The sequence below is a fragment of the Camellia sinensis genome, chromosome 9, assembly GCF_055761805.1.
Source record: "Camellia sinensis isolate YWXY chromosome 9, ASM5576180v1, whole genome shotgun sequence".
NCBI classification, from domain to species: Eukaryota; Viridiplantae; Streptophyta; class Magnoliopsida; order Ericales; family Theaceae; genus Camellia; species Camellia sinensis.
The window spans coordinates 65,391,330-65,406,883 of NC_138969.1; the positions used below are offsets into that span (position 1 = coordinate 65,391,330).

Consider the following 15,554-nt stretch of genomic DNA (forward strand, 5'->3'; position numbering starts at 1 on the left):
GAAGACTGAGGGACGCCCAAGTCAGAGAGAAGACAACGAAGCCAGACAACTTCAGCAGTAGTATGGGCCATAGCACGATACTCAGCTTCGGCAATAGAGCGAGCAACAACAGTTTATTTCTTGCTTTTCCAAGAGATGAAGGAATTGCCAAGAAACATACAGAAACCAGACGTGGACTTGCGATCAGTAACATCACCGGCCCAATCAGAATCAGCATAGGCCACCAAATCTAGAGAGGAAGTAGAGGACAATAGTAAACCCTGAAATATAGTGCCTCGGAGATAGCGAAGAATCCAAACCAAGGAAGCCCAATGTGTGGAGCGAGGAGCAGAGACAAATTGGCTAACCACATGAACAACATAGATAAGATCAGGATGAGTAACCGTCAGATAGACTAAGCAACCCACGAGCTCTCGATATAGAGTAGGATCGTCCAGAAGAACACCATCAGTAGTGTTGAGCTTTACATTAAGCTCAATTGGGGTATCAGAAATCTTAGTATCAGTAAGATCTGCATGATGAATAACCTCATTGGCATACTTGGCTTGTGAAAGAAAGTAGTCCTTGGGAGAAGAAGCTACTTCAATACCAAGAAAATACCGCAATAGGCCTGTCAGGATCCTCATTGGGTTCAAGCTATGGAGGATGAGTTGTCAGCTTTATAGAAAACTAGTACTTGAGAGTTGGTTCATGTATTAGGCAAGATTGTTGTATTTCCTTTTTCAGTCATAGGTTTAGGGCTATATAAACTGATGAACTCTTTGTAAACAAATACATTGAATAGACGAGATATAATTCTCTTCAGAAATCTTACATAGTATCAGAGCGTTAGGTATCTCTGTCTCTTGTCAGAATCGCGAGGCCCTATTCTAGTCTGAATCGCGACCCCTCTGTTTTGTCTCTGCCATTCGAACAGTTTCTCAGTCGCGACCCATCGCGAATCAGAACCCTCAGTTGCGAAGCTTATCGCGAATCGAAACCACCTCTGCCTCTGTTCCTTGCGACTTTGACCTATTGCGATTGTTGATCTTCTAGTTCTCTGGTTCGTGCGATCGCTCGAGATTGTTCATCCCTCGAGATAGTAGGCTTCGTGCAATCGTTCTCGTTTAATCGATCTCTAGTTCATTGCCTCTGGTTTGTGCTTCACATACGTGGGAATTGTTTGATCTCTGGGTCATTGCCTCTGGTTTGTGTTAAACATACGTAGGAATTGTTTCTCTGTTCGTGAGAATTGGTTCACATACGTGTTTCTCTATTCCTCTTTTGTTGGATATTACAATCTGACCCCAAAGGTTTCTGATAATTACAATCCGACCTTGGTATTTTCTGGTTATTGCATTGTGACCCCTATATTTTCTGGTTATTGCATTTTGGCCCAAGGTTTTCTGGATTGCTGCATTTTGGCCCCTTCTCTGGGTTTGTCATGTTGATCGCATCTTCTCATCAGCTCCAGTCTTCTGTACTGCCCAAGAAGGGGCTTCTAGCCTCAGATGAGTGTGCTTTCGGCTATCAGATGGGACAATGGAAGTATCAGTGTCCTAAGAAAAGACGTCTGCCTACTCTCCTTCTTTCTGTGGGTCTCCTTATGAGGCTTTGTTTTCCTAAATTCTTAATTATTCTCTTCTTCATGTGTTTGGGTCTGCCTGTTTTGTCCTTTTTCCCCGCAAAGATGGAACCAAACTTAGTGCCCAGTCTGTCCTTTGTGTCTTTTTAGGTTATAGTCCTACTCAGAAAGGTTATCGGTGTTACGATCCTGTTTCCCGTCGTCTTTATGCCTCCCATGATGTTTCTTTTCTCGAACGTCTACCTTACTTTCAGCTTCCTCCTCTCACCGCCCCAGTTTCCAAATAGGATTTGGTTCATATTGATCCATTTCCTTCTGAGGTCCCGTCTCATGAGTACATCTCCACAGTTCCTCCTGAGCTTGTTCCATCTTCTCCTCCTGTTTCATCTCTGGCTGCTGCTACTCCTTCGGTTTGTTCTCTTCCTCCGTTATTAGTTTATTCTTGTCGTAAGGCTCCTCTTCCATCGGTTGTCTCTGTCCCTGCTGCTGATCTTCCTGCTTCTGACGACTCTAATCCTGCTGTACACCGTTATCCTATTCGGGCACGTCATCCTCCAAACAGGTTGGGTTGGTCTAATACATGTTTTTCTGCTTCCTATCGTACTTTTTTGTCTGCTATTCATTCTTTTTCAGAACCTCAGTCTCTATTCAATCTGTCGTATATGTTCCTCAGTTATCTGTCAGTTTATTATCTATTAGCCAACTTGATGCCTCTGGTTTGATGTTATCTTTTCTTCTTCTATCTGTTCTGTGCAGGATCAGATGTTTAAGCAGCAGATTGGGACTGGCCGTAGAGTTAGAGACCTCTATGTGGGGGAGAGCTTGCATCTGCCTGTGACTACCTTTCCAACTGCCTTTTCTTCTTTTTAGTTAGATTTTCTGTCAAGTCCTTTCTATTTGTGGCATTTTAGATTAGGGCATTTGTCTGCTAATCGCTTACGGCCTTTAGCTTAATTAGGTATATTGGGTAAAGTTTCTCCTAGTCAACTAACCGAGTGTTAGGGGTGTAAACTTGTCAAAATGACAGTCTTACCTTTCCGCAAAACTATTTCTATATCTACAACACCATTTTCTTTAGTTCATATTGATGTCTGGGGCCTTTCTCCTGTTCTCACCAAAGGGGGTTCTGCATACTATGTGTCATTTGTTGATGGCTGCACCCGTTACACTTGGGTTTATCTTATGACTTGTAAGTCTGATTTCTATTAGATATACTGTACCTTTCAGTCTATGATTACTACTCAGTTTGGGTCTACAATTAGAGTGTTACGATCTGACTTGGGTGGGAAATATTTTAAAAATGAGTTCTGTGAGTATTTGGCCAATTTGGGTACCATTCACTAAACTTCCTGTATAGATACACCTGCCCAAAATGGTCGAGCCGAGCGTAAACACCGTCATCTCCTTAAGACAGCTAGGTCTCTTCTTCTCTCTGCCTCAGTTTCAGCTCCATTCTAAGGGGAGGCAATTCTTACTGCTACTTTTCTTCTCAACCACACGCCATATATACACAATATATTCTCACACGTGCCTGTTAGGTGAGGACCTTATTGGGATATGCTTGTGAGAGGGGAAGATTTGAGGGATTGGACTACTACTTCCTATGGGTTAGTGTATGAAGGGTATAATGAGGAAAGGTTGTGGTGAATTTCCTTACTAGGAGAACGATGAAGAGACTTTGGGCATGGTGTTTGGTTTGGAGGTCATTGCCCCATTCTTAATTGGGTATAGTAGCACAAAAGAATGCTGCAATGGCAGATTAGGAGATTATAATAGGCAAGAGAGATGGAGTTGTAGGGATGTCAGACATAGGATCTTGGTTTTTGATTAGAAGAATAAGGTGGTGTGTCCTTTGAGACATAAAGTGATCTTTGTGAGAAGTGGAAATGATGAGATTCAGTGGCTCGCCACTAAAAATTGAACATTTGAGTTTAAATTGTTCTATAAAGTCTTGGTGGGTACTGCAAATATTTCATTGCCCTTACCAAGGAGTTTGAAGCGCTAAATGCCCTTCAAGGTTGCATAATTCTGATCGTTGGCTGTGGCATATAGGAAATTTTAAGGGGAGAATTTCTTTACAATGGTGTAGTGTGGGTGAAAATGTAGGAGAAATGGTGAATCATCTTCTCATCCATTGTCAAGTGGTTTGACTGGTGGTTTTCAATGCTTGCTATATTTGTGGCATGGGTATTTTCTTGATTGGTGGCTAAGTTACTTCACACTTGGACGGGATGTAGAATTGATTAGAGAAGATGAAAGGCTTGGAAAGTAACTCCACTTTCCTTTGTTTCCATTAGTTAACTTTTCCATAAGATCAAACAAAAAGAATAATCAATTTTGATATAATGAATCTACATCATCAATTTCACGTAATGCTTTTACAGTATTCCAATTTTAAAAAATGCAAAATTAAATAGACAGATCTTGCTTTTAATGATAAAAATTCTTTTCGTAACTATTTAATGGACAGAATTATCTGATCATGTTGCAACTTTGTGTTCTTATTAAGCATATTCCTGTTGTACAACTTGAAGTAGGTGCATTGCATGCCACATTGTGGCTGTTTGTCAATCCTAGAGCCATTGTCTTCTTATACGTTTTTCTTTATGAAATGCATTTTGTATAACAACGAAAACCAAACCAAGCCTTAAGTCCCATCAAATGAGGTCGGCTAGATGAATCCTTCTTCTCCACTCGGCTCTATCAAAGGCTATTTCGTTAGTCAAATTAAATAGATTCATATCTTTATTTACTACATTAGCCAATGTCAATCTAGGTCTACCCTGTCCCCTAACACTTACCATCACTGCATCGCATCTATTCATTTTGTATAACAATGACGCAACAAAAAGTTCAGTTTCATCATAACGTTTAGTTTTCATTTGGAAAAGAGAGGATGAGTTTGTTAAGAAGGAATCCAGATGTACATGTCTTGTAATTGTAACCTTCTTTGTTTTGAATCATTCTAAATTTGATTACCTCGTGCAGATGTGTATTGCAACTGAAGTATGCCCGTATTTCAGTTCTTCTGTCAAGTAGGATTAGTCTATCAGATATAATACAGATTTGTTTAATGGCAGGCCAAATTTTAAAATTCTATTGTAAATGGCTTACCTAATATGATCTAAACTTTAATTTTTGAATCCACTCAATTTTTTTGTTTTTTACTTTACTTTTTAACAATGCCCAATTACTACACATTAATATGTATTTGGGAGGGAAAAGATTGAGTACACACCTAATCTTTGGCATAATGCACAAAGTGGTGGTCCCAAGACTTGAACCCATAACCTCAAGGTTATTAGGCCAAGTCTTAACCATTGAACTAATGGTCACCCTATAACGACTGGGGAGATTGGATCGATTATCACAATGACTGGGGAGATTGGAGCAGATGTGGTCCACAGAATTAAGGCAGGATGGCTTAAGTGGAGGAATGCGCCTACAGTACTATAGTACCCATTAGACTAAAAGGGAAGTTTTATAGAATGACTATTAGACCAACGATGTTGTATGGGACAGAATGTTGGGCAACTAAGAAACAACATGTAGATAAGATGAGTGTGGCTAAGATGAGGATGCTAAGGTGAATATGTGGCAAGACTAGGAAAGACAGAGTTAGGAATGAGTATATTCGAGAATGGGTAGGAGTAGTACCGATAGAAGATAAGTTGAGAGAGAATAGATTGAGATGATTTGATCATATACAATGGAGACCAACAGAGATAGTAGTGAAGAGATGCGATACAGTGACGATAGATGGTAGTGTTAGGGGAAGGGGTAAACCTAAGTTGACGTGGACTAGTATAGTAAATAGAGATATCAATCTTTTTAATTTGACTAACAAAATGGCGTTGGATAGAGTCTAATGGAGAAGAAGGATTCATGCAGCCGACCCCATTTGATGGGACTCAAGGCTTGGTTTGGTTTGGTCTTTACTTTTTATTTTTTTTTTTTATTTTCCTCTTTACAATAAACTAGTTATCTTTCTTCTTGAAGTTATTTATTAATACCAGCTAGTTGATAAAATAGAAAGTTTATAAAGTATTTCTTGATCAGGAAACTCTTTTCCTTATGATCTTCATAGCAAGTAATGGATCATGGATTGTTGTCATCTTTTAAGGGCTTCTTAGTTATAGTTAACGATATGATAGAGGGAATTTTATGCTGCAAACAAATTGCTGCATTATCTAATTATCAGAACTTGGTGCAATTTTATATTGCTTCATGGAGCTAGTATTCCCCATTTTATAACCAAATTGAAGATGCTTAAATGCTTTCTGATCCTTGAATGTTGTTTTTGTATATGGCAGTTTCAGTCAAAGAATTGTTATGTGCGGTCATCTTATTTGGAATTAATTTCTGGCTGCACTGCTATGCTATTGGGGCTGACTCCATAGATATGGATAGGTGATAACTCTTGATCTTTTCGTCATGCAATATTCTAAGTGATATTTAATCTCATTGATGGACTGATGTTCCAGAAACATTAGAAAATCTATTACCTAATTGTTTGCTGGTCTACAACTGTCAGAGCTCAATCACTTGTTTTGCATTATAGGTTGTGGAAAATTTGAAGAAAAGGTCATAACATTCACGTCCCCATGACCGGCAGACCCAAGCAATGGTTGATAACAAGAACGCTGGTACTGGGAAAGGGAACATACACATCATGATATCTCTGTTCAGGCTTGTATTTTTCCCTATCCCATCTCAATGTCACCAGCATTCTTCTCGTCGCTTCTCTCACCTTCAATTCATCTCTTCTTTCAACTGCTCTCCCTGCCATTGCTAGTTTGATCAGTAACTTAGCATGAAAAGAAATTTACATGTTTTGTCTCTGTGGAAGTTGGGACAAGTAGTCTCGAAGGAGGTAAGTTTTTTATTCAGTAAAATTTTTCCATGCCATTGCAAATTTTTTTTGATAAATAAAGATTTATTAGGAAAGCATCAAGGAGATGCCAAAAGAATACAAAATGAACCCCTCAAACAGGGACCTAACCAATTAAATCATCAACAAAGTCTAAAATAGCAAATAAACTAGGATCAACTCTTCCCGACACCCAACTATACAAAACACCGCAAAACCAAGACTCTAATTAAACAATTGACTAAGCATTTCCCTGAAAAACCCGACGATTCCGCTCCAACCAAAGCAACCACATCAAACACAAAGGAGCTAACGCCCGGGTTCTCCGCCGTCGCTTCCCAACTCGACCACCCCGCCAACAACGAAGCACATCCATAACCTGCCTTGGCTGAGCCCACACCACTCCAAATAAAGAAAAAACAAGCTCCTACAAGCGAGAAGCAACCGGACAGTGAATAAGCTAATGATCCACTGTCTTCATATTCGTATCCGCATCCGTATCTGCACAACACATGTAGCACCAATTCACCAAAATATGATGCCGACGGATCAGATTATCAATTGTCAAAATTCTACCAAATGCTATCATCCACACAAAGAAAGCCATCTTCGATGGAACACCAGAAACCCACACGTGACGCGAAAGGAGAGACCTCCCACCATCGCCACACAAAGTCCTATAAAATGATGAGACGGAAAAAACACCTTTCACACGTGGAACCTCCCAAACCAAAACATCCTTCCCCTCCTGGCCGACCTTAACCTCATACAAAAAGGCCAACAAATCCACCAATTACCCAAACTCCTAATCCTGAGTCTGCCGACGAAGCACTATATCCCAAATTAGGCCCTCACCTCCTCCACCCAAATATGAAGCCACCATTACATCAGGATCCATCGCCAACTGAAAGATCAAAGGGAAATGCTCCTACAAAGTAATCTCCCCACACCACCGATCCTTTCAAAACCGCACACGCGCTCCATCACCCACTAGATATTAGATTTGATCCCAAAACGCAACCCTACCCAACCAAATTCCTTTCCACAACTTGCACCCATGAGAACCCCCTACCTCCGTGGTACACCATTCATTCCTCCCTAACCTATACTTAGATGCCACCACCCTCCACCATAACTGATCCCGTTCATTGGAAAACCTCCCTAACCACTTTCCTAACAAAGCCAAATTAAACTTATACAACCTCCTCAGCCCCAACTCCCCTTCCTCCTTAGGACAACAAATCTGCTTCCAACTAACGAGATGATACCGAAACTCCCCACCATCACTTCTCCACAGAAAATCCCGTTGCAATTTCTCCAAGCGGCGAGCCATTGACACAGGAATGACATGGACTGACATAAAATAAGTCGGAATACTACTCAATACGCTCTTCACCAAAGTTAGCCTTCCATCCTTAGAGAAATATTGCCTCTTCCACCATGCCAACCGACTTTGCACCCTCTCTAACACCTCATCCCACACTCCTTTCGCCTTACAAGGAGCCCCGAAAGGCAAACCCAAATAATACACCTGCAAATGAAGACACCTTACAACCCAAAATGGCCGCCAAAGTCGAAAGATGGCCAACCTCCCCTACTAGAATTAATTCCGACTTGGCCAAATTCACCTTCTGACACGAGACCACCTCAAAACATAGCAAAACACAATAAAAAAATGCCCTAATTGCTCTGAGTCAGCCCCACAGAAAATCAGAGCATCATCAGCATACAAAAGATGAGAAACACGAACCCTATCTCCCACTAAAAAGCCTGCCAACAAACCGCCCTGCACTACGAGACAACAACTAACTCAGCGCCTCCATGACAAGAATGAACAACAATGGGGACAATGGATTCCCCTGCTGCAAACCCTGGAATGTCTGGAAGTAACCCGCCGGCATCCCATTCACCAAAACAGATATTTGTGCCGTCAAAATGCAAAACCAAATCGACCACCGCCACTTTTTCCCAAAACCCATTCGCTCCATGATATACATCAAAAAATCTCAACTGACATTATCACAGGCCTTCTCAATATCCAACTTACAAATCACGCCTAACTGCCCTGCTCGCAAACGAGAATCAACACTCATTAGCCGCTAACATTGCATCTAGAATCTGGCGGCCATCCACAAAAACGTTATGTGATTCTTACACCACATCCCCCATTTGCAACCGAAGCCTATTGGCCAAAACTTTCGCTAGAAGCTTGTACACACTTCCAAACAAACTAAGCGGCTGAAACTGTCGAATATCCTCAGCCCCTCCCACCTTAGCGATCAAAGTAATAAAAGTTACATTGAAACTCGCCTCAAACTGGCTCGTCTGAAAAAATTGCCCCACTATCCATGCCATTGCAAATTCATCCACAGTTGTTTAAGGTAAATGTTTTCAGGTCTCATAACACCGAAGAAGTGTTGAAAATTTAGAATAATGCATTTATGATGCATTTTGATTTTAGTTGGACACTCCTTGCGCACTCTGTTCAAATTTCATTCACTTTTCTATAACTTATATCAAAATCCAGTGCTTTGTTGGTGAATTAGAATTGGAGTTAATTTTCATGATTTTGAATTTCTATGGATTGGAAAGTTTTGTTCATCTCTGTGTTAGACTTGAAGCACAAAATATTTGCGTATGAAAAGAAGATTAATTAGACTTGAAGCACAAAACTACCTCTATTTGCCACCCTTCAGGTTTTAGGCAGCTATCACGCTCAAAATCTTTGGGGATTCTTATGGAGGAACCAAATAGAGGTAGGAGAGGTGGGATAATGCTCATAGTCTCCCTTATTGCTTGCCATGTGTATTTTGTTAGGTCATCCTCCTAGCTCTGTCTTCTTGTTCTGTGAGCCTAGTTGTTGTATAGTTTTTGGATAAATGTATTTACTTCCTATTCTTGTCCAATTGAGGTACAATTAATTGTGTGCATATTCATGCATGTGCATGTCTTTTTTCCTGTGCATGAAGAACCTTGGCATGAATGCTGAAGCCATTAGCAGAACTGCATTAGGAAAGTTAGGTCAGACAAAGCCCCATATCATAAAATATAATAATAATAGCATTATCCGCAATGTCTTCCCATCATTGTGACTGCATTATCTTCACCATGTTTCGGAGTGTGCAAGTGATGAGCTCATCTTCTGTGATGGACAACATTATCCCATTCATCTACTCATTTATGAGGTCAGGAACAACTTTATGGATCCTTCTGCTTGATTTAAGTCCAATGTTGAAACTAGTCGATGAAAGATGTAAAATTACTTGGGAAAATCACATTCCTTGTGCCATGAGGTGAAAATCATGAACAAGGTTAATTTTGAATAGTCACAGGCCACATGTCATGACATTAAAATCACTACCTAGCGTATGGATTTATTTTCCTTGTTTGAAGGGCGTAAATGTTGTCAAATATGATTTTCTTCATCAATCAAATAGCTGGCACAAAAATAACATTAGTTGCCTTATTAGTTTCTGAATTCTGCAGGATATGTTTTCTGACAAAGTGCATTGACCTCATTTGTCTTCTTTGTTTTAGAAAACAATTATAACTCAAATTTGGAATTATATGCTTATATCAGTTGACAAGAAGTTAGGAATTGGGTATTTTTGAATGGGGTTCCAGCACCTTTCTGATGTGTTACCAATCACAACTAGGAAGATTCTATATTATTGGGTTATGTTTTCATTTCAGTTTAAGAAATAAATCAGTCAATTTATGAGAAATGGTCTTTTTTCTCACCCTTCTAGGATTTCCCTGAGCAAAATGTATAGTTTTGTCTTTTGTCATTAATTAGTACTTGTACTACTGGTGACTCCATGCAAATATGAAGTTAGCATTGAATGATAGAATACAGCATTCATCTTCTGGAGTTCAAAGAAATCCTCAACAACTATAGTCATATGTAATCATAGTTAGATGAGGTGGTCTTGAGGCTTTTCTGGGGTTTACATTTACTTTTTTGATATCTAATGATTGGAGAGCTGTTTGTGAATATTGGTTTGTTTTCTTCGTTATATTTGATAGTGGTTTTTCTTTGTCTTTACTTGTAAGAGGGACTCATTGTCCTCATCTTGTAACCTCACTTCTTTACAAATAAATTCTTTTTTTGTCGTTGATAAAAAAAAAAATTAAAAAATTATATTAGATGGTGTACTCCTGCTTCCTTTCTGCAAGGGTAAAAAATGGTGAGAGTGTTTCTTTTTGAGAAGATACTTAGCTTGGGGATTCTTCTTTTGATGTGTTGTTCCCACATTTGTACCATTTGGTCTGTTCTCATAATGTTCCATCGCATCTATAGAGCTTTCCCAATCGCACCGATTTATCGTGAATTGATTGAGTTGGCAACTTGGCATCCTTGTTGAACATCCTTTTAAGGTTTCTCCTTGAGACCCAATGTCAATGATAAATAGGTTTGGTCACTTAATTCTTCTAGGATCTTCTCAAGCAAATCGTTTTTCAATAAGATCATTGGTAATCACAATGCTCATCATTTTCTCCATCATCCTAGGATTTGGAACTATTTGAAGCAAATCGCTAAGGTTTTTGTGTGGACTTTGGCCCACAAGAGTCTTATGACCAATTACATATTTCAAAACTAGGCTTTGTGGAATTGTGTCTTTTGTTTTGTTAATGGGTATTTGGGTGGAGCACAATCCTAGAATCTGAGGACAAATTTAAGGACATTGATTCTCTTTGGGATAGAGTTTTTTTATCCTCATTTGGGGCTTTGCTTTCTTTTCCTTTTAAGGGGATTCAATTTTTTTGTTTTTTAGAATCGGTGGGCGGTATGTCATCAGTAGTTTATAATCTTGATGAGTTTTGCTCTTTTTATTTATTTTTCTTTTTTTGATTTTTTTGGTGGACTTATTGTTTCCCACTTTCTTGTAATTTTCTTTATTTATGCTTATTAATATATTATTTTTGTTTTTGATTAAAAAGATCCTGTAATAGGCATTTTGATAGACACTCCCCATTTGATTTACTAAAGTCAGTTCCTGACAAAAATATTTATGTTTTATTGAGTTACCTCACTTTTAACTTATAGCTAGCTGCAAAGAATAATTTCTGGGAACACTCCATTAGTTTAAAGGGAATTTAATTCCTGTCACAAAAGTAGTGCTCTAGCGAGTGAACTTAGTTTCAACTTACTGCTAATGATACGATATGCTTCAAAGAAATCTTTTCCAGGTACATTGAGTGTTCTTTTAATGTTAGAAACTTTTTTGTTGGACTGAGTGGGAGATTTTCTACTACCTTTGTTAAGGACATAGAGAGGCACATGTACAATACTAGTTTCTTGTTGATGTTCTTCCTTTCTTTTTTAGAAAGTGAAATTTTATTGCAATGGTTGGGTTAAGAATTTTGTAAACCATATTTTGACCATACATCTCCAGGTGTTACCTGATTAGCCCTTAAAACTTATTGTGTCTTAAATGCTTTTGGTGTCTGGAACTGTCCACTTGCCTGTAATATTTCATCAATAAATTCTGGTAGAATTCAATTACCTTCCATCTTCATCTAATAATTTTGATGTGTTAGCATCATGTAATTCAAAAAAGGTGGAGAAAACAAACGAGTGTAAGGAATAGGAGAAGGTGTATTCCAAAGGTTTGCACAACCTGGGGGATGTGAATGAAAGGGAAATGATGAGCACCCCTTCAAGGGAGGAGACTTTGGATGGGCTTGTCCTTTCTCAAAGTGTGGCTTCTAAAGATGTGTCTTCTACTCCTAGAGAAAAGGAAATCAAGGATGAACTAAAAGAAATATGGATTGCATTCTTTGTTTTAGAGATGAGACCAAGAGGAAGCTCGACAAGAAGATTCTTAATCTAAAGCTTGCATTGGCAAAATCCTTTGCTAAATTGTCTACCAATCCTAAGAACTTTATTGTGAAATTGCAAGAAAATGTGGGATAGTGGTTTTCTTTCTTTTTATGTTTTGTTTTTGTGTCTAGCTTCTCAAGTTGTGAGAAGTGTGTTTTGCGCACATTTTTTTGGGTTGTGAGAGGCTTGTTTCTTGGTGGTTTGGGTTTGAGTGTCCTTTGTGCCTATTCTTCACGGGTTGTGAGGGGCTTTCCTTTTTAGGTTAGGTCCTTTGTGTGTGCCTCTGTAGCAAGGTGGCCTCTTGACAGTGTTTTGAGTTATGTTGTATATTCTTCTTTTTTGCGTACTGTTTTTTTTGGTGGTAAAGCTTACTAAAAAAATGGTTTTGGTTGCACATTGGAAAGTACAGTCCTATCATTAATGAGTACAAATCTATTTGTAGCTGGCTTGATTAGAACCTACGTTACACGGACTCGTTCATTTTTGGGAGGTATCTGTGTTGACACGACATGACACGACATGACATGGGTACGGGTACAGGATACGGCCGGGATACGGCAAAATAAAAATGGATATAGCTAATTGTTGTTCTATAATATTTTTGTTACAAAATTTCTTTCTTCTTTTGGTTTGAACAGGAAGAGGGTAAGATGAGAAGTAACAAACCAAGAAAATACAGAAATTCACGACTTGATTTGAATGGAAAGGAAAAGAAACCTGAAATGTTGAAGCAAAGTTCAGCAAGACGAAGTCGAAGTGCGATCAAGTTCGAAGTGTGAAGTGCGAAGTTGAAGTCGAAGTCGAAGTCGAAGTGCAAAGTTGATCTCGTCTTCCTTACCCTTACTCGTGTTGATCTCTTGTTCTTCTCTCTCCTATTGCGATCTCAATGTCGTGTTTTTCTCTCTCTTGATATCCTCTTCTCTCTCTCCCTCTCTCTCTCGATCTGTCTTCTCTCCCGTATGTTTTCAACCTCTCTCTCTCTCTCTCACCCCAATATTATTTAAAGATAGCAATGACTCTCTCAAGTCCAGCAAGCAACTGGCTGCACTACTTTTATTTAAATAATATCTCACCACTACTCCACTATTTTTATTTAAATATGACTCTCACTCTCCTCACTATTATTTAAAGACAACAATGATTTTTTCTCTCTCACCTCATTACTTTTAAAATAATAATTTTATAAAGATAATAATTTTATTTAAAAATATTTTTATATTATATTTAATTAATTAAATGTTATTTATACTGTATTTAATTAATTAACTATTATTTAAAATTTTATTTAGATAAGTTTTTAACATTATAATTTAATAAATATTTTTTAAAAATAACCATTTACCGTATCCCTGTACTCGTATCCAAATTTGGATCCATATCCCCGTATCTTCCATTTTCAATTTTAAGGTATCCGACCCCTAGATATGCACCTGCACCCGATACTCATACCCAAATCCGTGTAACGTAGATTAGAACCATAGGGACCCAAAGGTTGACCTTTGAAATTGACCCATGTTCTGTATTCTCATTTGTAGCCACTGTTCCTTGGGTTGTTTAGTGCTTTCAGGAAGTTGAGGCTTTGGCCTAGAAAGTGGATCCCAAGAGCAGGAGAAGGTGGCGGAGCAGAAAAGTGAACTAATTGCATCACTCTGGTGGATCAAAGAAAAAAAGCTTTTAGAGTACCAAAACGTGGTAATAGCCTCTATACTTTAAAGGTGCTTTTTACATTTAATATTATTGATTTGGTATTATGATCGTTATTGGTTTCCGTTTGAATTTGTTTCGTTCTATCTGTTGAAATAATTTTCTTTTCTATGTTGTAAGGATTCCTGACTAAAAATAGTGGAAGTGTCTATATTTTATAAAATACAGGACTTTATATGATATATTAAGTTGCATGTCCAAATCTTAAATCAACATAAAACATATGGGGATCAAAGAGATTTGAAGTTTTAAGGCTAGAGGTGTTTTCACCATCGTAATCAGCTTGGAATGTTAGCAGAGTCTAATATGTTCCTGTCTTAGAATGAGATGCATTTGGATGTTAGATAAATTTTTTTTTTTTTTTTTTTAAAAAAAGGCTCAATTAGTACACATTAATGTGTGTTTGGATATTAGATAATTTATTGATATAAAATTTGATTATGTTAGTGCCGGAAAAATTCCTGTGGAAGCAGGGATTTGAATGAGCTTAAGATGGTACTTCTGCAATATCACATAATATTGAAAAAAGGGATCAGGCATTATGCTAGTCTTGACAAAGATTAAATGCCAACTAACTTCTTAGTTGGATAATTCTTGATTCTGGTTTGATTGAGTGGGCAATTGAATTGTTATTTCACAAACTTTATTTCTTCTTTTAAAGTTTATATTTGGCAGAAAGCAAAAATGAAGTTTTGACCAAATTTAATTATGCATCATATTAGACAAATTGAACATTGTGGAGAAAAATGTTTACCCATTGAGAAGTTAAGGTGAGCCAGATTACCTATAGATGTGTCACATAACCCCACTCATAAAGTGGACTATCATAAGTTCAATAAAAGTTCCTCTGGGATAAAATGAGCTAAAGGCAACATAGCATTTAGACTTAACTTGAACTTTTTGGAAATGGTGCTATGCCCAGGGTCATCTAAATAACTGACATTTTTATTATACACCATTTTCTTCATAAGGAACCAAAATGGTAATAGTGACATAAATGCTCCCACTGATTCCTTTTGAGTGCTTGGACATGAAAATCAATCAAATTGTCAAGGAGTGATTCCCTTGACCTTGTGAAGAAGGGTCCTTGCAGCACACAATTGCTGCGGCAAAATCTTGTTAATAAAATGTAGAAAGTGATTTTTTAATTTATTTTTTTACTTTTATAGATGAATTGTTTCCACTAAACCAATACATTAGGTTTATTCAGTAGGGGAAATATTGTTTTTCATCAAAGTCAATGAAAGCTACGTGAACTTTCGCACCATTAGATTTCTTTGGTTTAATATGAATTGGTAGCCCCTGATTGAAAACTGGCATTGGATCTCTGCAGAAAGAATCGTCAATGCAGGAAAGCTTATATGTGAATTGGGTCACCAAGTAATGAATCATAGCTAGTGTTTCAATTCTGGCGAACTCATACCCAGGACACATTCTTGGTCCTCCTCCGAATGCCACACAGCAGTAAGGAGGGGCTGGTGCTTGCTTTTCAAAGTGTGTTGGATTGATCTTTGATGGATTTGGGAAAATCATCTCATCCATGTGAGTCATGCTTGCTGCCCATATGATTTGTTTATCAGAAATTTGTGTTA

At 38.2% G+C, this 15,554-nt stretch overlaps 1 protein-coding gene across 14 annotated transcripts in view; it reads left to right on the plus strand.

Moving 5' to 3' along the window:
• LOC145798635 (F-box/LRR-repeat protein At3g48880-like) overlaps positions 1–15,554 on the plus strand; it is a 44,610-nt gene that overhangs the window by 12,208 nt on the left and 16,848 nt on the right. For 4 of the 14 annotated variants that reach the window (XR_014339871.1, XR_014339873.1, XR_014339872.1 and 1 more), the window contains exons 3-6: positions 5,878–5,974; positions 6,126–6,437; positions 13,817–13,950; positions 15,296–15,504. The gene's annotated coding sequence lies outside the window, so the exon portion shown is untranslated. The other 10 variants (XR_014339870.1, XR_014339876.1, XR_014339874.1 and 7 more) reach the window with 10 other exon arrangements.